Source organism: Rana temporaria, chromosome 3, assembly GCF_905171775.1.
Source record: "Rana temporaria chromosome 3, aRanTem1.1, whole genome shotgun sequence".
In the NCBI taxonomy this organism is placed as follows: Eukaryota; Metazoa; Chordata; class Amphibia; order Anura; family Ranidae; genus Rana; species Rana temporaria.
Window position 1 is genome coordinate 51,334,158 of NC_053491.1, and position 23,122 is coordinate 51,357,279.

Sequence of the window (23,122 nt, forward strand, 5' to 3'; positions counted from 1 at the left end):
AGCCGTCCATCGGTTCGATTTTAAAGCAAGTTCTCTCATTTTTGTCCAAAGGACAACAGACCGATGGGCCGTACACACGGTCGGTTTGGACCGATGAAACTGAACTTCAGTCCGTTTTCATCGGTTTGGACCGGTCGTGTGTACGCGGCCTTAGAGTGCCGTTGTACGTGTTGTACGTCACCGCGCTTTGTTCATCATTTTTTTTAAACGATGGTGTGTGGGCAACGTCGTTTTTAATGATGAAGTTGGAAAAACGTCGTTTTTTGGACATGCTGAAAAACCAATTTTTTTTTCTTGCCGAAAAATGATCGTATACATGCGGCATTAGAAACTCCAGACAAAATTTTACATTTTCAATCAAGTAAAGCCTCTATCAATTTTTTTTTGTGGTCAGAAAATGTCAGGTCAGGAACGCCAGATTTAATTCCAGTAAAGGAAAGAAAGGTTATAGACTCTGTCATTTCTATTTTTTTGTCATCATAAAATGACAAGAAATTATAGGGATTCGCGTTGGTAGGGGTTAGAACAATTTTTGTCAGCTGTTACATTTTTCATAAAAGTAGCAATAAGCCCAAAATTAAAAAAAGGTTTCCACAGCATTAGAAACACCAAACAGAATTTGAAATACATTTTTGATAATTGGTAAAAAATTTGAGCTTCTGCCATTTTTTTTTTTTTTTTGCTGTCAAAAAAATGACAGGATAGGAAAGCTGAACAAAAACAAAAATATATTTTTAGTAGAGTTGATAGGGGTTACAACAATTTTGTCAGGGGTTAGAATTTTTCTTAAAGGTAGTAATAAGGCAAAAAAAAAAAAAAAAAGAAAGATATTTCCATAGCATTAGAAACTCCTGACAAAATTTTACATTTTCAATCAAGTAGAGCCTCTGTCAATTTTTTTTTTTTTTTGCGGTCAGAAAATGTCATGTCAGGAACTCCAGATTTAATTTTCAGTAAAGGAAAGAAAGGTTATAGACTCTGTCATTTCAATTTTTTTGCCATCATAAAATGACAAGAAATTATAGGGATTCGCGTTGATAGGGGTTAGAACAATCTTTGTCAGCTGTTACATTTTTCATAAAAGTCGCAATAAGCCCAAAATTTATTTGTTTTCCATAGCATTAGAATTTGAAATCAATTTTTTAAATTGGTAAAAAGGTAGAGCCTCTGCCATTTTTTTTTTTTTTTGCTGTCAGAAAAATTATGGGAAAGCAGGGACACAGACAAAAACAGAACATTTTTGGGTCTCCCTCCATTACAAAAACGTTCCAAAGAAGCTCATGTACCATATCTTGGCACAGAGCCAGGAGCGTTTGCAATTTGTGGCGCGATTGTAGCGCGTTTTCCGCTCGACAATTGTGGCAAAATCGCAAAATCGCACTGCGCTTGGGGTGCCATTAAGAAATAATGGCATCACAAACGTGTTACGCGTTTTGCTGCGATTCTGGAATCGTCGGCAGAATTGCTGCGATTCCACCCGCAATCCAAATCGGTCAGGTGTGAATGTTACCGTATTTATCGGCGTATACTGCACACTTTTTTGCCCTGAAAATCAGGGCAAAATCGTGGGTGCGCAGTATACGCCGATACCCGCTTTCCTGCGCCGAGTTTGAATACTGCGCCGACATATACCGAGCGCAGTACACTCGGGTATAGTCGGGCAGTCTCGGCTCCTTCCGCGCTGACGGCCTGGACGTACAGGACGTCAGCGCGAGAGTTGCCGAGCCTGCCCGACAATACACGAGTGTACTGCGCTCTGTATATGTCGGCGCACTATTCAAACTCGGCGCTGGAAACGAGCGGGGAGGACGCCGCAGAAGGACACTGGACCCGACGAAGAGGACACCCGAAGCCGCAGACGGACGCCGGACCCGACGAGGCCGCCGATGGACGCCGCACAAGACACCAAAACTGTAAGTACAAAAAAACTTTTTTCCACAGGAATCCGCTGCAACTTTAGGGGTGCGCGTTATACGCGGGAGTGCGCTATACCCCAATAAATACGGTATATCTTTCAGAAGAGTAGCAATAAGCAAAAAAAAAATGAAGGATGTTTCATAGCCTTAGTAACGCCAGCCAAAACATTTATTCAAAGTGGTGTTCTGCCTAGGGAACAAAAAAATGAAGAGTCATCAGCTACAAATACTGTAGCGGCTGACTTTTAATATATAGACACTTACCTGTCCAGGGAGTCCACTATGTCAGCACCCCAGATGATTTTGAAATCGACTGTTGGGTGCTGCCACCGCCTTTCGTCGTAAGGGAAACCGGCAGTGAAGCCTTTCGTCTACTGCACAAGTGCGAAATGCGCTGAGCCGAGCTTTCGAGGGACGGGGCCGCGGCACCTGCTCCCGTTGCCCCCTACCCCCGAAAAGGTGCTAAATGTGGCACCTGGGGGGGGCAGATCAGCAGACGTTCCACTTTTGGGTGGAACTACGCTTTAATTTTGAATAAAGTAATAAAAAGTTAAGCATCCATGAGATTTTTTTCTTTTGCTGTCGAGAAATGACAGGAAATTAGGAAATATCTGTCAGGGACTCTGATAAAAACAAAACTATAATTTTAGTGGAGCTGTTAGGGGTTCGAACCTCTGACAATATCTGCACCTTACTGTCGACTGACAACCACACCCCTGGTAAAATTTCTATTTCTTCTCCGCTTTACTCAAAACTAAAAATAATGGCTGGAGTTTGGCATTACATTGATAACTACATAAATTAATTGTGGTATTGCAATGACTATACTCATGTGGTATTGTAGGTGTCTTTTTCTAATGAGTTGTGCCATTCCAAATTGTATTTTAAGGCATGGTAGCCCACTTTTTTTGAACAAAACAGAAACTTCACATAAACGTCAGTTGCCAACACAAGGGTTCCACCATATAAACATTAAGGCCTAGATTCACGTAGGGCGGCTTTACGTTGTGCGGGCCTAGCGTATCTTAATTACGCAATGCCGCCGCTGCTAGAGAGGCAAGTGCTGTATTCACAAAGCACTTGCGTCCTAAGTTACGGCGGCGTAGCGTAAATCGGCCGGCGTAAGCGCGCGTAATTCAAAGTAGGCAGGTCGTGGGCGTGTTGTATTTAAATTAAGCGTGACCCCATGTAGATGCATGGCCGAACGAATGGTGCATGCGCGCGCATGCTCAGTATCACGTCGTATTTACGCCCAAAGATACGCCGGCTCAATGCCTGTGACGTGAACGCAACCTACGCACAGCCCCATTCACATACGACTTCCGTAAACGACGTAAAAAGATACGCTTGTTCCGGCGTTCATACCTTGCATGGGCTGCGCCACCTAGAGACCAGCTTTATCTTTACGCTGGCGTATGTCTTACGTAAATGGCATAACTAATTGCGACGGGCGTACGTACGTTCGTGAATCGGCGTATCTTGCTCATTTAGATATTCAACGCGGAACCTATCGGCCAGCGTAAATATGCACCCCAAGATACGACGGCACAGGAGACTTACGCCGCTCGTATCTTGGCCAAATCTATGCGTAACTGATTCTATAAATCAGGCGCATAGATACGACGGCGGCCATTCGGACTTACGATGGCGTATCTGGAGATACGCCGTTGTAAGTCTTTGAGAATCTGGGCCTCATTGTCAACTGAAAATGCTAAGCCACTTGGATCCCTTGTCAGCAGCACCTCTGTTCTCCTTACCAGTACCTCTGACTGTGTTGCCCAGCATTCCTGGCTCACTTGGCTCTCTAAGCCTTTATTCACAGCGCTCTTCTGCATGAGCAACTCCTGACCTCTGGATTGAGGTTCCTCTGAAACCCCGATAGGAGCCGACCTGACTCCTGGGATGAGACCTGTCTCATGGCTGCTGAACCCTGGTTGAGACCTTCTGTCTCTTGACTTCTGACTAGGGCACCTATGACCCCTGGGTAAGACCTGCTGTCTCCAAACTGAGAGCTCTGAGCTATCCTCAGGCTTGAGTATATAACAAATATAGTAAATGAGCTGCGCTCAAAATAAAAAAACAGTGACAGTGATAAATTATTACATACACCACTCAAAAAATGTGAATGATTAGAGGATCTCTAGGAAATAATCCAAAAAGTCCATATAGATGAAGCCTCGGTGCAAGCCACCACTTATCAATATAGATTGTAGATGATAGAAGGATGAACGCTCATTAATGACACCACCAGCAAAACGTGTACCACCACCTTATAAATTTCCTGCTTACCAGAGGCAAGTTATATGATGCCTGTGTGGTGATCTCACTCCGGATCTGCGTCCAGCACCAACTCGCAGGGGTAGGCAGAAAAAAACGTAAAACTCCAGATACTTGAGACAGGATTTGACAAATTTGCTTGGAATCTAGGAGACAGCTAAAAAAGTTAGGAGCCAATAAACGCACCCCGTCCAGCCAAGCTTGTGCGCAGAAGCGAACGCATATGTGAATAGCGCCCTCATATATAAACTGTATTCAAACCACACATGTGAGGTATCGCCACGATTGATAGAGCAATAATTCTAGACCTCCTCTGTAACTCAAAACATGCAACCTGTAGAATTTTTTAAACGTCGCCTATGGAAATTTTAAAGGGTAAAAGTTTGTCGCCATTCCACGAGCGGACGCAATTTTGAAGCGTGACATGTTGGGTATGTTGGGCGTAACATTATCTTTCACAATATATAAAAAAATTGGGCTAACTTTACTGTTTTATTTTTTAATTAAAAAGACCGCTGCGCAAATACGACCGCCATTTTATTCTCTAGGGTGTTAGAATAAAAAAAAATATATATAATGTAGAGGGAAGGAGATGGCAGTGAAAAAACACATTAGAACTGCTGTTTTTTGCTACTTGTAATGTAATGTAACCTGTAATGCCAACGGCCACCACAAGATGGCCACTCCTAGATTCCTTCTGCAGGCCTCAGCTTCCGTCTGTGAAGGCCGCAAAGCCGCGGCCTCAATTACCGGCCGGCCCGCGCCGGCCGGTAATTGAGACTGCGGTTTTTCGGCCTTCTGCAGTCCTCAGCTTCCTTCTGTGAAGGCCGCAAAGCCGCGGCCTCAATTACCGGCGGGTGCGGGCCTGCCGTTATCGCGCCCCGCGTTGGTCGGTAATTGAGGCCGCGGCTTTGCGGCCTTCTGCAGCCCTAAGCTTCCCCAGGCGCCAGGTCACAATTTCTTGTCGCAATTGCGACCTGGCACCGGATTTTGTCGAGGCCTGACTTGAGAAGACCATCAATCGTATACCCAAGAATGAAAAAGCACTCAGAATAGTGTAATTCAAACTAGGTAAATGGTTTGTTACATTAAAGATTACACTTACAAGAAACAAAGGAAAAAAACATACATAAAATTGTTAGGCCCGCCTGCATGCAGACACCCTTCCACTGGCGACGTACGTTTCGTCACAGATTGACGTCGTCTAGGGAGGTTGACGCTGGCCATGATTTTGAGCATTCGTCGACATAATTCTGAGTATGCATGTTTTTTTGCGTGTCGGAATTGCATAGACGATCGGAATTTCCGACAAGAACTTTTCCCGTCTGAAAATTTGAGAACCAGCTCTCAAATTCCGACAGAAAAAGTCAGATGGGGCCCCCACACGGTCAGAATTTCCAACCAAAAGCTCACATCAAACTTTTCTTGTCAGAAATACCAACCGTGTGTACGCGACATAAGAGTTGGGATCTGAGTTCTGTGTGTTCCTGGGTGGGCTTTATCATAATTGGGAAAAGGGGGGATTAGGAGTGGTGATTTTATTATAATAGGGAATGGGGGGTTATCAGAATGGGGAAAGGGGGGGTTATCAGAATGGGGAATGGGGGGGGGATTAGGAGTGGTGATTTTATCAGAATAGGAAATAGAGGCCTTATCAGAAAGGGGGATAAAGGTTTTCAAAATAGGGAATGGGGGGTTTATCAGAATGGGGAATGGAGGCTTTATCTGAATGAAGAATGGAGGTTTTATCAAAATACGGAATGGGAGGTTATCAGAATAAGAAGGGGGGGGGTTTATCAGAATGGGGATGGGGGTACCGAACTGAGTCTTTGCCCTGGTTGAAAGAATGTCTAACGTCACCACTGCGAGGTTACAGCCCGCCCAAGAAACTTTGGAACCTGCAAGCTCCAGGCCCCAATCCAGGTTTAGAGAAATCCAAAACTGCAGCTTTCTCTGCTCAGAATCGATCGTCTGGAACCTCACATTAAGCTTTCATGCGAATCCTGTGTCATTTTCAATTCCATTTTCACAGCAGCAGGGCCTTGCACTGTCACAGGCTACTCATTATAGAGCATCATTACATGTATAAATAATACACATTCATTCACACAGCACCTTTGTATCTAAATGGATATTTATCACAGGCAGTCTTTCAATATATACTGTAAACCGACTTTCACTCACATGGCACCATTATATGAAGAGGAGGTGACACACTACCAATTTTCACTCACAGCGGAGGTGCAGGTGAAGCCTGATAATGGCTTTCTGCTCAAGGTATTAAAGGTGGTGATTACTCTATGCCGTTTCCAGCAGCTGATCACTTTTAGGGCTCAGGTCGATGGATGTTGTTTTCCTGCATTTGACATACGATTGGAATACACCTGAAACATAGTTAAACAAATTCCAATGACTGTAATCGAGCAGTACACATGGTTGTTCAAAGGATATATTTAACCTTCATTGCATTACGATGTGTTTCTATGGGCGCAGCATGCCCTATTAACCACTTAAGCCCCGGACCATTTTGTTGCTAAATGCCCAGGCCGGGTTGTGCGATTCGGCACTGCGTCGCTTTAACAGACAATTGCGCGGTCGTGCGACGTGGCTCCCAAACAAAATTGGCGTCCTTTTTTCCCCACAAAGAGCTTTCTTTTGGTGGTATTTGATCACCTCTGCGGTTTTTATTTTTTGCGCTATAAACAAAAATAGAGCGACAATTTTGAAAAAAATTCAATATTTTTTACTTTTTGCTATAATAAATATCCCCCAAAAACATATATAAAAAAAAAATTTCCTCAGTTTAGGCCGATACGTATTCTTCTACCTATTTTTGGTAAAAAAAATCGCAATAAGCGTTTATCGATTGGTTTGCGCAAAATTTATAGTGTTTACAAAATAGGGGATAGTTTTATTGCATTTTTATTCATTATTTTTTTTTTACTACTAATGGCGATCAGCGATTTTTTTCGTGACTGCGACATTATGGCGGACACTTCGAACAATTTTGACACATTTTTGAGACCATTGTCATTTTCACAGCAAAAAATGCATTTAAAATGCATTGTTTATTGTGAAAATGACAGTTGCAGTTTGGGAGTTAACCACAGGAGGCGCTGTAGGAGTTAGGGTTCACCTAGTGTGTGTTTACAACTGTAGGGGGGTGTGGCTGTAGGTCTGACATCATCGATCGAGTCTCCCTATAAGAGGGATCACTCGATCGATGCAGCCGCCACAGTGAAGCACGGGAAAGCCGTGTTTACATACGGCTCTCCCCGTTCTTCAGCTCCGGAGAGCGATCGCGACGGAGCGGCTATAAACGAATAGCCGCGCCTTCGTCCCGGATCGCTCCCCGCGGGTATCCGACCGCCGCATGTAGCGGGGGGGGGTCCCGATCAGACCCCTGACCCGCGGAAAGGCGGGGACGTACATGTACGCCCATATGCCTGTACGTGCCATTCTGTGGACGTACATGTACATGCGGCGGTCGGCAAGTGGTTAAAGCAAAACTTCACTGCATCTGAGCACCACAAACCAAAAATGCTGTTTAATTCATTTTTTATATACTAGTGCCGCTCAACCTTCTGGTAAACTGGCGAGAACCAGCGGCCTAGTACACCCTGGTCGTAGACAAACCAGCACTGCAGTAACACTTGGTGACGTGGTGAGTCCCATAAGTGCAGTTCAAGCTGGTGCAGTGGCAAGCACAAGTAGTGTCCCGCAGCCACCAAGAATTCAAACACAGGCCCGTAGAGCCCATTGTGTCCTTCCCGCTGCGCTTGCAAGTCCTGATTGGCAGCCCACAGATTCTGCAACGCTCGTAATTCCCCCATTCACTGGCAAACCCAGAATTCAGGTGGAAACAGCTGATTTTACGCCCCTTGATTTTTTTTTAAGCTCTTTTTTCACAGAAGATCTGTATGGATCTATTGTGGACCAAAGCAATTTATATGCTGGTCAATTTATCGTTTAAAGCCCAAATTTGACACTTGGCAGACAATTTAGCTGGAAACCTATAACGGTTCCTGAATTTAAGACCTTTCTGGGCGTATCCCTCAACATGGGCACTGCTAAAAAGAATGAGTTGCAATCATATTGGTCCACTGACCCAATTCATCATATGCCCATGTTCTCTGCTGCCATGGCCAGGGCTAGATATGAGCTTGTATGTTTTAATTTTTTCATGTAAATAAAAAGTGTCTTCAAGTTCAACTTGCAGAACTATTTGTCCTGAAAACATAAATTCTGTTCACATACCAGCAAAATTGAATGTTAGTGGGCTGTTTTCTATCCAGGTCAGAAGTTCTATATTAATAAAAATAGTGTGAATCGGGAAAAGTCAGCATTATGGCCACTAGATAGAGCTAATGAGCATAAGAAAAAAAATGCTTATTTACTATGATGGTCAGCTCCACCTAGTGGCCATAGTGTGATATTTCCTAATTCACTCTATTGTGAATAAAGAAACCTGGAAAGAAAATAGCTCAGTAGCATTCAATTTTAATGGCATTATGTACTGGGGCCCCTACCCCAATTTACACACCTACTTTCAAGAAATAATGTATAAATAGTTGATAGAGTTAAACATATATTCATTAGTATTTTAAAAAAAAAAACGATTTTACAAAAGGAACACATTCAATAGATCAAAGACTGGTCAACACAAAGGGCACAGTACAGGGGGAGTGCAAAGGGGCACAGTACGGGGGGGTCAGGAGGGCACAATACTGGGATCAGGAGGGCACAGTATAGGTTCTGGGATGCTTCCAGGGACAAGACCATATCAGGAGAGTTTAGTAAAAAGCATGACTATCCCAGCAAATCCGGGACAGTTGGCAAGTATGATGTAATGCAGTCAGTTATCCTTTGGTCTAAAAATTTAGAACTTGCTTTAAAATTTCACCGATGGACGCCTAACCGACAGGTCAAAACCGACCGTTAGTATGCACGACCATCGGCTAAAAGTCCACGCATGCTCATGTAAAACTCGCGTTCGTAATGGAGATAGCACATTCGTCACGCTGTAACGGACTGAAAAGCACGAATCGTCTCTCACCAAGCTTTCACTAACACGCGGTAACACGGAATCAGCAAAAGCAGAGGCAAGGGTGGCGCCAAAGGCTTTGGCCTTCCCCTTTATAGTGACGTCGTACGTGGTTTACGTGTCCACGTTCTGAACCGATCGCTTATTTAACCTATGGTGTGTAGGCACATCAGGCCATCAGTCAGCTTCATCGGTTAACCGATGAAACGGTCCTTCAGTCCATTCCCATAGGATGGACTGATCGTGTGTACAGGGCTATAGTGTTACGCAAGCTGCTTCCAATTTTGACTGTCCTATCAGTCTGGACCACAAACCTCCCCCACTGTGCTAAATGTTTTCTGCTGCACCTCAGTCCTCTCCATAAAATGATCAGAAATTTGTGCTTGAAGTAGAACTATAGGCAACACTTTTTTTATAGTCAAACAGGAAGTGAGATAAAATCTAATTAAGGGAATCCATTGTCCCCCCCCCCCCAGGCCCTAACAAATAGTCTTCCTCCTCGAAAATGTCAGGGCTGGTTTCAAACAGAAAGGGGTGTGGCCTTGACAGGAAGGGGCGGGTCGTATTTAAATTAGGGGGTGCACGAGTTTAGTCAGGCCTAGGGCAGCACAAAACCTAAATACACCCCTGCCTGGGGCCCCTGATAATTTCCCAGGAGTGCCCTTGCATTAAGATGGCCCTGGTTGGTGTTTCAATAAATCACTGGCCCAAAATAAGCATTCAGATTAGGAAAGTCAGGGAAAGGTCATAATTTTATAATTGTTATACTTGTTTCAGGTTAGTGACTCAAAGTACTGAAGTCAGAGGTTCAGCTTGATGGTCACACAATGAACAGTTTGAAAAGGAGAGGCAGAGATGACAACCTACATACCCCTCACAATGAAGGTTTTCCTTTAAATTTATATCAAGTTATTCTACATGATTCTCCAATCTGTTTTCATCTTCCAGGAAGCACACGGATAGCCATCTTTACCATATCCAGATATATGATGAAAGGAATGATGAGGATACAACTCAGTATCTGATGAGACAAAAAAAAAACAGAAAGCAGAGAACTCACAAATACATTTCCTACCGGAGAAACAACATATGACCACCCACACATATCTGCTCCACATTATTATTCTATAACTAGGCAGGCCACAAAGACAAGAGACGCTTTTTATTCTATTCTCTTCAACAAATCTGCAAACGAGTGGATTACATCCCTAAAGAGACTCTGTCATGAAAAAAAAAGGCAAAAATCATGTGAAAGAAAAAGTATGATACTTACCTGCTACTTACCTGTTCTGACAATCATGCCATAGATCCTCACTTTCTTGAAAACCTTTGCCAGGTGAAAAGCCTTCGACATCCAATTCTCTTCCTGGAGAGTTGGTTTGCATGGTCCTTCCAGTGTTATGTCCTTACAATATCCAGAGGCGGACTGACCAATGAGTCACTCGGGCACTGCCCGAGGGCCCCATGCCACTAGGGGGCCCCATCAGGGTTGCCAGGCTCAGTAAAACCAGGGACAGTATGTAAAAATCTATGTTTTTTTTACATCTGTCCCTGATATGTCCGAAACCGACATGCTTTTGATGTGAAAATCCCGAGATTTTAGCTGCCCCGCCTCTGGACTGCCTCCTGGCGTGGTGGCAATTGGTAAGCCCAGGGGCCCAATAATCTTCTTTTGCCCGGGGGCCCCATGAGTTATCAGTCCGCCCCTGACAATATCCCATAGTGAAGTAGTGGCTAGTGGGGGGGGGGGGGGTGTGAAACGCTATGCCCAGAGGGGGTCCAGGACAGACGTGTGTTGGAAATTGGAAAAATAAAGAATTCTTTAATCGCGCTAGCTAGAGAGAAAGAAAGAAAGAAGGAAGGAAGGAAGGAAGGAAGAGAGGAAGGAAGGAAGGAGAGAAAGGAGGAAAAAATACGTAAAGAAGGAAGGAAGGAAATAAAGGAGGAAAAAAGGACATAAAGAAGGAAAGAAGAAAAGAAGGATGGAAGGAAAGAAGGAAAAAAGAAAAGAGGAAGATAAGAAGGAGAGGAAGGAAGAAAAGAAGGATGGAAAGAAGGAAGGAAGAAAAGAAGGAGCGGAAGGAAGGAAGAAAAGAAGGAGAGGAAGGAAGGAAGAAACGAAGGAAAGAAGAAAGAAAGTAGGAAGGATGGAAGAAAAGAAGGAAAGGAAGGAAGGAAGAAAAGAAGACCGAAAAGAAAGAAGAAATGAAGAAAGGAAAAAAGGGAGGAATAAATGGATGGAAAGAAAGAAGAAGGAAGGAAAGAAGAAAAGAAGGACGCAAAGAAAGAAGGAAGGATGGAGGAAAAGGAGGAAGGAAAAAAGAAAATAAGGATGCAAAGAAAAAAGGAAGGAAGAAAAGAAGGAGAGAAAGAAAGGAAAGAAGGAAGGAAGAAAGGAAAGAAGGGAGGAATGAAGGAAGGAAAGAAGAAAGGAAAGAAAGACTTTGCATTTCTGTGTAATTCATATGCGGTTTTCTGCGAGGGTGGTTTCAGTTCATTCATTCACCTGCATTTCGGGCGTTGTTAACTTTCTACTGACACCCCGTTGCAGATCATAAATGGAGTGTGTTCTGCATGTGATCTGAATCGCACAGGAACGCACAGAGCGTTACAGTACAGTGCATGTGCCCGCATGGTGTGAACCGGTCCTTAAAGAGGAACTCAGTACTTAGTACTGAGTCCGCAGTACTTAGCTTTTGTCCAATCATCCGATGCCTGCTAGGTCCTTTTCCGGGGCCAGCACCTTATTCTGGGAGCTGGTCTTCGGCCATCCTGATTGCCCAGCCCAGCATGGCATTCGTAATTCCCATGCATGTGCAGGAGTTCAGTCATCCCGTGCCAGAATGTAAGCTAAGATGTGCATGCGCAGCTCACTGTACATTTTAAAGAAGAGTGCAAGCAGGCAGGTAAGTTTATTTTATTGGAGAGAAGACACTGGGGTTTATTTACTAAAGGCAAATTCACTTTGCACTACAAGTACACTTGGAAGTGCAGTCGCTATAGATCTGAGGGGGACATACAAGGAAAATAAAAAACAGCATTTTTGCTAGTACATGATTGGACGATAAAATCAGCAGAGCTTCCCCTCAAGTCCCTTCCAAGTGCAAGTTCAGTGCAAAGCGGATTTGCATTTAGTAAATCAACCCCATTGCATGTCTGTGTTGCAAAAAAGAGCTCACCTGCTTGCAATTCTTTAAACTAAGGCCTCATTCACACTTAGGGCCGTTCGGTTCCGTCTGTCACGGACCTGAACGGCCGCTCCATGCATCGCTATGGAGCGTCGGATGTCAGCGGAGACATGTCTGCTGACATCCGTCCCGATCCGACCCGCTAAAAACAGACGTATGGGGGGGCCACGTCCCCATCCGCCCATGCGGATCGGGTAAGATCTGATGAAAACGGACATGCTGTCCGTTTTCATCAGATCGCTCCATAGGACACAGCGGTGCCCGACAAGCCCCTCCCAGCTCAGTGAGCAGAGTGGAGCTTGTCATCCGTCGGCTCAGCGGAGATCTGCGGACTGATCTCCCGCTGACCTGACAGGAGCAGGCGGACTCCGTAGCGACGGAGTCCACCAAGTGTGAATGAGGCCTAATGCCCCGTACACACCATCACTTTATGTGATGAAAAAATGACGTTTTTAAAAACGTCACTTTAATTGACCGTGTGTGGGGGAAAACGTCGTTTTATGTCTTCTAAAAACGACCAAAAAAAATTGAAGCATGCTTCAATTTTATGTGTCGTTTTTCAAAACGTCAACTTTTACTTCACAGAAATTGACCGTGTATAGTAAAAAACGTTGTTTAAAACAACGTTTTTTCACCCGCGCATGCCCAGAAGCTACTTATGAAGCAAGCTTCAATGGAAAAACGTGGTGAACGTAACCTCGCTTTGCTAGAACATTGTGAGAAAAACGATGGTGTGTAGGCAACTTCGTCTTTGAAAATTGAAGTTTCAAAAACATAATTTTTTACTTCACAGAAAATGTCGTTTTTTTTCATCACATAAAGTGATGGTGTGTACGGGGCATTAGGCCGGCGTATCAGTAGATACGCCGGCCTAAGTCTGAATTTGTGCCGGCGCTAATTTAGGCGTATTCTGGAAACCAGATACGCTTAAATTAGGCTCAGATACGAGCGGTGTAAGTGTCTTACACCGTCGTATCCTAAAGTGTAATTTTTAGGCTGACCGCTAGGTGGCGCTTCCATTGCGGTCGGCATAGAATATGTTAATCATTAGATACGCCTATTCATGAACGTACGCCCGGCCGACGCAGTACAGATACGCCGTTTACGTAACGCATTATCAGGCCTAAAGTTATTCCATCAAATAGCTGGAATAGTAATGTTAAGTATGGGCGTCGTTCCCGCGTCGAAATTCGAAAATTTTACGTCGTTTGCGTAAGTCGTCCGTGAATAGGGATTTACGTCATTTACGTCCAATTATCACCACTGTGTGCCATGCCATCAAATGCAGTCACTGTGCCATCAATTGTCACCACTGTGCCATGCCATCAAATGCAGTCTTTGTGCCATCAATTGTCACCACTGTGCCATGCCATCAAACGCAGTCACTGTGCCATGCCATCTAACGTAGCCGCTGTGCCATGCCATCAAACGCAGTCACTGTGCCATGCCATCAAACGCAGCCGCTGTGCCATGCCATCAAATGCAGTCACTGTGCCATGCCATCAAACGCAGCCGCTGTGCCATGCCATCAAACGCAGCCGCTGTGCCATGCCATCAAATGCAGTCACTGTGCCATGCCATCAAACGCAGCCGCTGTGCCATGCCATCAAACGCAGTCGCTGTGCCATGCCATCAAACGTAGTCACTGTGCCATCAATTGTCACCACTGTGCCATGCCATCAAACGCAGACACTGTGCCCCTCAATTGTCAGCACTGTGCCAATTGTCAACACTATGCCCCTCAATTGTCGCCACTGTGCCAATTGTCACCACTATGCCCCTCAATTGTCGCAACTGTGCCAATTGTCACCACTGTGCCCTTTAATTGTCGCCACTGTGCCCATTGTCACTACTGTGCCTATTGATGCCACTGTGCCCATTAATGCCACTGTGCCCATTAATGCCACTGTGACCATTGTCACTACTGTGCCCATTGTTGCAACTGTGCATGTCACTGTGCCCTTTAATTGTTGCCACTGTGCCATTGTCACTACTGTTCCCATTGATGCCACTGTGCCCTTTGTCGCCTCTGTGCCCATTGTCGCCGATGTGCCCTGTAAAATGCACTTACCTTAATCCTTCGACGTCCCTTGATGTCTTCTTCTCCCGCCTTGATGACGCTTCAGCCAATTAGGTTACCGATAACCAGAGTCGGCGAACCTGATTGGCTGAGACGGCCGTCAGTCTTATCCAAGGAACGCACCCCGTACGTTCCCTGGATAAGACATCCGGGAGGACGAGGGCTGTACACGGAAAGCCTATCAGAGCCACTGGCTATGATAGGCACTTCTGCACAGCCAACCAGCTGCCGTTATTCAGGTGGTCGGCGCCCAATGTCCGGCCACCTTGAATAGACCAGCGGCAGCAGGCAATAATAAAATACATTCATGCAATGCATGAATGTAAGTTATTTTCAGTGGCGGTGCGGAGCCGGAGGGGGCGGTGCTCCAGGGCCCTCTATGGACGGACCGCCGCTGATAGTTTGCTGTATTTAGAGACTAATGCTGCCTCTGAATGTTCTGCATAGAAACTGGACAATTAGCTGTGCATAGTTTGTGTGTGGCAATACACTACAGAAGCTGCGACTATGGATACACACTGCAAAAAATGTGAGAAAGGCTGGTGTCATGAGAGTCGGCTAAAACATAATTTTATTATTGCAGGTGAACAGCAGTCAAAAAATCCAACGCGTTTCGGCCATCAGGCCTTAACCACTTATAGCAGAGTTCCACCCACATGTATGATTTAAAAAAAAATATATATATATATATATATATATATATATATATATATATATATATATATCTTACTAGCATCCAATGTATAATTACTAATGTATAGTCTCATTATTAGCACTGCTTTTTTACATATTTTAGAAGAAAAATTACATTAGATTTTAGCTGTTAGTGAATTTCCATCTTATTTGTGGGCAGGTAAAGCCCACAAGCATACAATTCCTCGATACGGCGCTGCTGTATTACCAGCATGCACCGCCCTTCTCGCGCATGCGCAGTAAGCACGGCAAGCGGCACAGGAAACTTCTGATTTTGCCATCACAACAGACGGCGGCGTTGAAAGCAAGCACAAGGGCCAAGAGAAATTACGTCAAGCGCCACGGAGAGGAAGGGGCAAATTACAGGGGACCACATAGCAACAGGCATGAAAAAGTAAGTAAAAAAAAAAAAAGTCGTTCAGCCACTTGATTCCATTTCAAAGGGAAAGTGTCAAAATATAAATATAAAAGTAAAATAAATAATAAAAAATAATTTGAAGCGCTCCCATCCTCGCCTGTGTTCAAACCACACATGTGAGGTATAATCATGAACGTTGGAGTGAGAGAAATAATTCTAGAACTAGACCTCCACTGTAACTCTAAACATGTAACCGGTTAACATTTTGAAAGTGTCTATGGAGGTTTTTTTTTTTCATGTGTAATCAGTATTTATTAAAGGAATAAAAAAAGGGAAAAGACATAAAAAAACATAGGACTGGCATGTTCAACAGGGTTTCGCGTGTTGAGATTACGGCCTCGCAGGGCCGCCAAACAGACAAAAGTATACTTCAGACAAATAGCACTGTACATGCATAAAGAAACAAAGATAAATGCAATTATAACCTCAGGGACCACTGCAGCGGCCAACACCCAAAAGGGCACCAGCAGCCACGCCGGCCCACGGGGCAATGAGGTAGCCAGGTAGGCAGCAGCCTAAGAGGGCGTGGGGGTAGACGTCAACAGAGTGGAGCATTAGGAGGGGAAAAAACTAGGTTTTGTGCATTAAAATTCAAAGTGTATTTTTTTCGAAAAAAAAAGTAAAAAAACTGCTGCACAGCTATTGCAATACCCACAATTTTATTATTTAGGGCCTCTGCTTAAAAAGTAATGTTTGGGGGTGCTAAGTAATTTTTGCGCCAAAAAAAATTTGATTTTTACTAGGAGAGAAATTTCAGAATAGACCCAGTGTGAAAGTGGTTAAATGTATTTACATGCGTTTATAGGCGTCAAGTGTTTTTTTTTTTTTCTGTCAAAATGCCGCCGCTCATGGGCGCAATGGCAGTGTTTTTTTTTTTTTTTACCTCTAAATGCCTCCAAATGCCTACATGTATATGGACACATAGGCTAACGTGTAGGGGTGCTTAGAGGCTGAAAAAAATGCCTGATGCCCCTAGGAGCAACGTTAAAAATGTACAGTGTGCACGAGGCATAAACCAATTTAAAGTGGCTGTAAACCCATATATAGAAAAAAGCAGGGCTTTTTTTTATCAAACAATTTGTGCTGGAACCCCCCAAAACCCCTCCACACACACACACCCTCCAAATCACATAAAATAGTGGGTGTGGTCAGATTTCACAAACAGTAGTAGTGTTTTTTAAAGGGCATTAACCACTTCCTGACGGCCGTACGAATATGTGCGGCCGCAGGGTGGTTCTAAATCTCTAACAGGACGCATATATGCGTCCTCCACTCTTCCAGGCCACTAGAGGGCGCGCGAGCCGCATTCCTGAGATACCGATGCGCGTGCCTGGCGGCCGTGATGTCCGCCAGGCACTCACGATCGGCAGCTACAGGGACAAGACGTGGAGCTCTGTGTGTAAACACAGAGCTCCACGTCCTGTCAGGGAGAGAGGAGACCGATCTGTGTCTCTTGTACAGAGGGACACAGCATCGGTCACCTCCCCCAGTCACCCCCCTTCCCCCACAGTTAGAACACACCCAGGGAATACATTTAACCCCTTCCATGCCCCCCTAGTGTTAACCCCTTCACTGCCAGTCACATTTATACAGTAATCGGTGCATTTTTATAGCACTGATCGCAGTATAAATGTGAATGGCGCCAAAAATGTGTCAAAAGTGTCCGATGTGTCCGCCATAACGTCGCAGTCCCAATAAAAATCGCAGATCGCCGCCATTACTAGTAAAAAAAATGTATAATAAAAATTAATAATAATTCTGTCCCCTATTTTGTAAGCGCTATAACCTTTGCGCAAACCAGTCGCTTATTGCGATTTTTTTTTTTTACCAAAAATATGTAGAAGAATTCGTATCGGCCTAAACTGAGAAAAAAAAATATTTTTTTTCCAAAAAAAATGGGATATTTATTATAGTAACAAGTAAAAAATATTGACTTTTTTTCAAAATTGTCGCTCTTTTTTTGTTTATGGCGCAAAAAATAAAAACCGCAGAGGTGATCAAATACCACCAAAAGAAAGCTCTATTTGTGGGGAAAAAAGGACGCCAATTTTGTTTGGGAGCCACATCGCACGACCGCGCAATTGTCAGTTAAAGCGACGCAGTGCCAGAAGCTGAAATTTCACCTGGTCAGGAAGGGGTATACGTGCCCAGTAAGGAAGTGGTTAAATACCAGGATTGCATTACATATAGAGTGCAGAGTTCTGGGGGGGGGGGGGGTTACACAAAGGGCTGCTGTTAGAAATCACGGGGCCCCATACAGGCTACCTGGCAGGGCCCCCCTCAAATATATCAAAACTAATTTTTCACAAAAAAGATACTAAAATCATTACTTTACACAAATATATCAGAGAAGCTGTGTGAATTAGCACTTTTTAAAATCGTTTTTTTACATTTTTGAACAAAAACATTTCATATATATATATTTTTATTAAATAATGTTTTGAATAAAACATATTTTACAATTTTTACAAATTATTTTTTTTCCAATTTTTTTTTCCAATAATTTTAAATATACTAAAATCATTCTTAGCGGACACAAAGATAACAGACAAGCTGTGTGAATTGGCCCTTTTTAAATTCGTTTTTTTTTTTTACATTTTTGAACAAAAACATTTCATAAAGTTTTGAAAAAAAAATTATGTTTTTTGAAAAAAAATATTTTACAATTTTTACTAATTATTTGTCTTCCAAAATTTTTTTTTAAGGGATTAAAACAATTTAGGGTTACAATTTTTTAGCAGCTGAAAGTCGGCGGGAGGAAGAGAAACCGGTTTCCAGCTGCTGGAGAGAGTCACATAGGGCACCTGGTAATTGCTCCCTCCATTCGACCGCACTGATTCCATATGCTGTTTGGGCCCCCCTGTGAGCCAGGGCCCCCTACAAGAGGACTGGTGGTCCACCCTATCAGCAGCCCTGGTTACACACAGAGTGCAGAGCTGTCACTTCTAAACACAGAAACCAGACTTCTGTGTTTACAAGTGATTGTGGTGAGCAGACACCAAAGGGTCTGAGCCAGAGGTGGTGGAACTGAGTTCCCCCTGAAAAAAAGCCCTGGAAAAAAGAAAAAAAAAACGTGCAAGACAAAGGCAAAATGAGCATGTATGAATCGCATACTAGCTCATTATGAAATATTTACCTTAGATAAAAAGTTGTTGCAGTGGTAACCTTACCACGCTGTGACCGGCGACATGTCTACCGGAGTTATTTCCAGGTTTGCCGAAGTTGTGATTGGCCAGAGCCGCATTCTCGTGGGAGCCACCAGTCACGGCACAGGCCCTTTAGAAACGCCACGATTGAGCCGTTTCTTCAGTGCGCATGCGGTGATGATTTGGGCGCAAGCGTTTTTGGTAAATATCTCCTAAACCATTTACAGTACCTATTATAGGCTTACCTGTAGGTACAAGTGGTGTAAGTGGTGTAACTAGAGTTTACAACCACTTTGAAGTGTTACTAAACCCGCAGCAGTAAAATAAGTCTGTGAATGCAGTAAAGCAGGCTTGTTATACTCACTGTGGAAATCAAGGGGTTAACCCTCTGCATTGTGTGAAAAGGCCATTTAATCCTGTCTTCTCTTTCTCTCCTTCCACTATCCCCAAACCATCTCCTGAAAGAACAGAGCCTTGGGGACAAGCTGCACATGCTCAGTTTGGTGTGTATTGTTAGGCCTCGTACACACGACCGAACATGTCCGCTGAAACTGGTCTGTCGGACCAGTTTCAGCAGACATGTTCGGTCGTGTGTAGGGCCGACCGGACAATTTTCCGGCCGACTGGACAGGTTTCCAGTGGACAAATGTTTCTTAGCATGCTAAGAAACATGTCCGCTGGAAGCCTGTCCGCCGGACATGTCTGATGGTCAGTACGACTCATCGGACATGTCCGCTGGCCCGAGAACCCGCGCATGACGTCGAAGTGATTCGACGCATGCGTGGAAGCATTGAACTTCCGGGTTCGCGCACTTTGCCGTGTCATCGTCGCCGCCACGTCACCGCTATTTTCTGTCCGCGGGGATTTTGGTTTGATGGTGTGTACAACCATCAGACCAAAATCTGCTAGCAGACATGTCCGATGAAAACGGTCCGCGGCCCCGTACACACGACCAGTTTCCTCGGCAGAATTCAGCTTCCGACCGAGTTTCTGGCTGAATTCTGCCGAGAAACCCGGCCGTGTGTACACTTTCGGCCGAGGAAGCCGACGAGGAGCTCGGCGAGGAAATAGAGAACATGTTCTCTATTTCCTCGTTGTTCTATGGGAGCTCTCGCCCCGCCGAGCTCCTCGGCGGCTTCAGTGCTGAACTGGCCGAGGAACTCGATGTGTTTGGCACGTCGAGTTCCTCGGCCGTGTGTACGAGGCCTTAGAGGTTTTTTTTGGGGGGGGGGGTGCATGTGATCAGTACAGGGCCAATCATCACTGTCCAGACAGAGGGTCAGGAGTTCTACAGCCTCATAGGACAGTCAGAGCAGAATGAAAACTCCTCCTACAAACTTTAACCACTTCAGCCCCGGAATATTTTGACCCCTTAATGACCAGGCCATTTTTTGCGATACGGCACTGCGTCACTTTAACTGGCAATTGGTCATGTGACGTTGAACACAGACAAAATTTACGTCCTTTTGTTCCCACAAACAGAGCTTTCTTTTGGTGGTATTTGATCACCATCCCCATTGAAAATTTCAACTTTTGACGAAACGCGTCTGGGACGGCGTGCAGTGACGTCACCGCGTTCGATGTGAAGGAGGAAGGGCTCCTCTAGTGCCGGCCGGCATCTTTTTACACGCTTTTATGAATTTGTGTTTGTAAGTACAATCTTTTTTACTAAATAAACGTTACAAAACGGTATTATGCTATGGTCCGTTTTTGTCATCTATGATCCACGGACCATCTTGGTGAAGGAGGTAGTGATCCCTCGTTGGATGATTGATCCTGTGGCTCCCGGACCCTGTGTTTAACCCACTGACGGAGACCATATCTCTTTAAGGCTGTTTTTACTTATCATTCTGGTAAGAGGCTTTCCATGTGGTGGCGGTTCTCACGGATGTTTTAAACGTTCACTGTGGTGCTGTTCGTCTCAGATGTTGATACCAGCAAGATTTATTACTTCTTGGGACATTTTTTTCACATGATTGACTTACTTGTTAATTTATGTTACCATTCATCTAGCATGAGTGGAAGTTGATTTACGTTGGCGCAGTTTTTTCTTCTTTTGTATTTTATGTGTATCCACACCGTTTACTGCAACCTTCTGGTTTAATATTGCCACATTATTAATTTTGGTTTGGGTTAGCGCAATTTTCCGTTTACTATTTGATCACCTCTGTTGTTTTTATTTTTTTGCGCTATAAACACCTTGACAATTTTGAAAAAATATAACATTTTAAGTTTTTCTATAATAAATATATTAAATAAATACATTTCTTCATCAGGCCAATATGCATTCTTCTACATATTTGTGGTAAAAAAAATTGCAATAAGTGTATATATTGATTGGTTTGCCAAAAGTTATAGCGTCTACAAAACAAGGGATATATTTATGGCACTTTTATTATTATTTTTTACTAGTAATGATGGTGATAAGTGATTTTTAGCGGGAGTGCGACACTGCGGCAGACAGATCGGACACTTTTGACACTTTTTTGGGACCATTGACATTTATACAGCAATCTGAGATAAAAATAGCCACTGATTACTGTATCAAGACACTGGCAGGGAAGGGGTTAACCATACCTCCCAACTTTCTGAGATGGGAATGAGGGACACCTATCAGCAAAAGTATGCAGACATAGGACACACCCCTTGCTACACCCCCTTAAAGGAGAATTGTACAAAAAAACAAGATTGGTTAAGCCCACAAGTGCTTTTTTTTACCACTACTATTCCTTTATATTGGCTTTTGGATATTTCAAATGAAGCAATTTAGAAATCAGATGACTTTAAAAAAAAAAAAAAAGTGTATTTTATATACAATTATATAGATCAGACCAAAATGAGGGACAAATGAGGAGGAAATAGGGACAGAGGGACATTGTTCCAAACCAGGGACAGTCCCTCGAAATCAGGGACAGTTGGGAGCTATGGTTAACACTAGTGGGTGATCAAGGGGTTAAAGGGGTTGTAAAGGTACAATTTTTTTTTCCCTAAATAGCTGCCTTTACCTTAGTGCAGTCCTCCTTCACTTACCTCATCCTTCCATTTTGCTTTTAAATGTCCTTATTTCTTCTGAGAAATCCTCACTCCCTGTTCTTCTGTCTGTAACTCCACACAGTAATGCAAGGCTTTCTCCCTGGTGTGGAGTGTCGTGATCGCCCCCTCCCTTGGACTACAGGAGAGTCAGGATGCTCTCTACGTTGCAGATAGAGAAAGGAGCTGTGTGTTAGTGGGCGTCCTGACTCTCCTGTAGTCCAAGGGAGGGGGCAAGCACGACACTCCACATCAGGGAGAAAGCCTTGCATTACTGTGTGGAGTTACAGACAGAAGAACAGGAAGTGAGGATTTCTCAGAAGAAATTAGGACATTTAAAAGCAAAATGGAAGGATGAGGTAAGTGAAGGAGGACTGCACTAAGGTAAAGGAAGCTGTTTAGGAAAAAAAAATTGTACCTTTACAACCCCTTTAACTGTGTTCCCTAGGGAGGTGTTTCTAACTGTATGGGGGAGTGTAGTGATTGTTGGAGGAGAGAGATCGCTGTTCCTGATCACTAGGAACAGGTGATCACTCTCTACACCCCTGTCAGAACGGGGTTCTGTTTGTTTACATTTACAGATCCCCGTTCTGGCTCTCTGTGGATCGATCGCATCTGCCGGCCACGTGCATCGGCGCTGGCAGTGTGCACGCCTGCTATTGCTCTTAAAGTGGCCGTCGTATACCTATGGCGAACCTGCCACAGTTTAACCACTTGCCGACTTCCTCATGTAGATATATGTCAGCAGAATGGCACGGACAGGCACATGTACGTACCCGTACGTCCTCTGCTTGACGTGGGTGGGGGGTCCGATCGGGACCCCCCCCCCCGCTACATGCGGCGGTCGGTAAGCCTCCGGGAGCGATCCGGGACGAGGGCGCGGCTATTCGTTTCTAGCCGCCCCGTCGCGATCGCTCCCCGGAGTTGAAGAATGGGGAGAGCCGTATATAAACACGGCTTCCCCGTGCTTCACTATGGCGGCGCATCGATCGAGTGATCCCTTTTATTAGGGAGACTCGATCGATGACGTCAGTCCTACAGCCACACCCCCCTACAGTAATAAACACACACTAAGTGAACACTCAGGCCTAGTACTCACGGCAGGACATGTCCGATGAAAACGGTCTGCAGACCGTTTCCATCGGACATGTCTGGCCGGGGACTGCCCGGGGACTTCTGTCCGCGCGTAAACAATACGTGGGGCGTGTCCGCGGTGTCGACGCGTCGATGACGCGGTGTCGCCGCGACAATGACGCGCCGGCGTGGGCGGCCTGCCTTGAAAATGCTTCCACGCATGCGTCGAAGTCATTCGACGCATGCGAGGGATGGC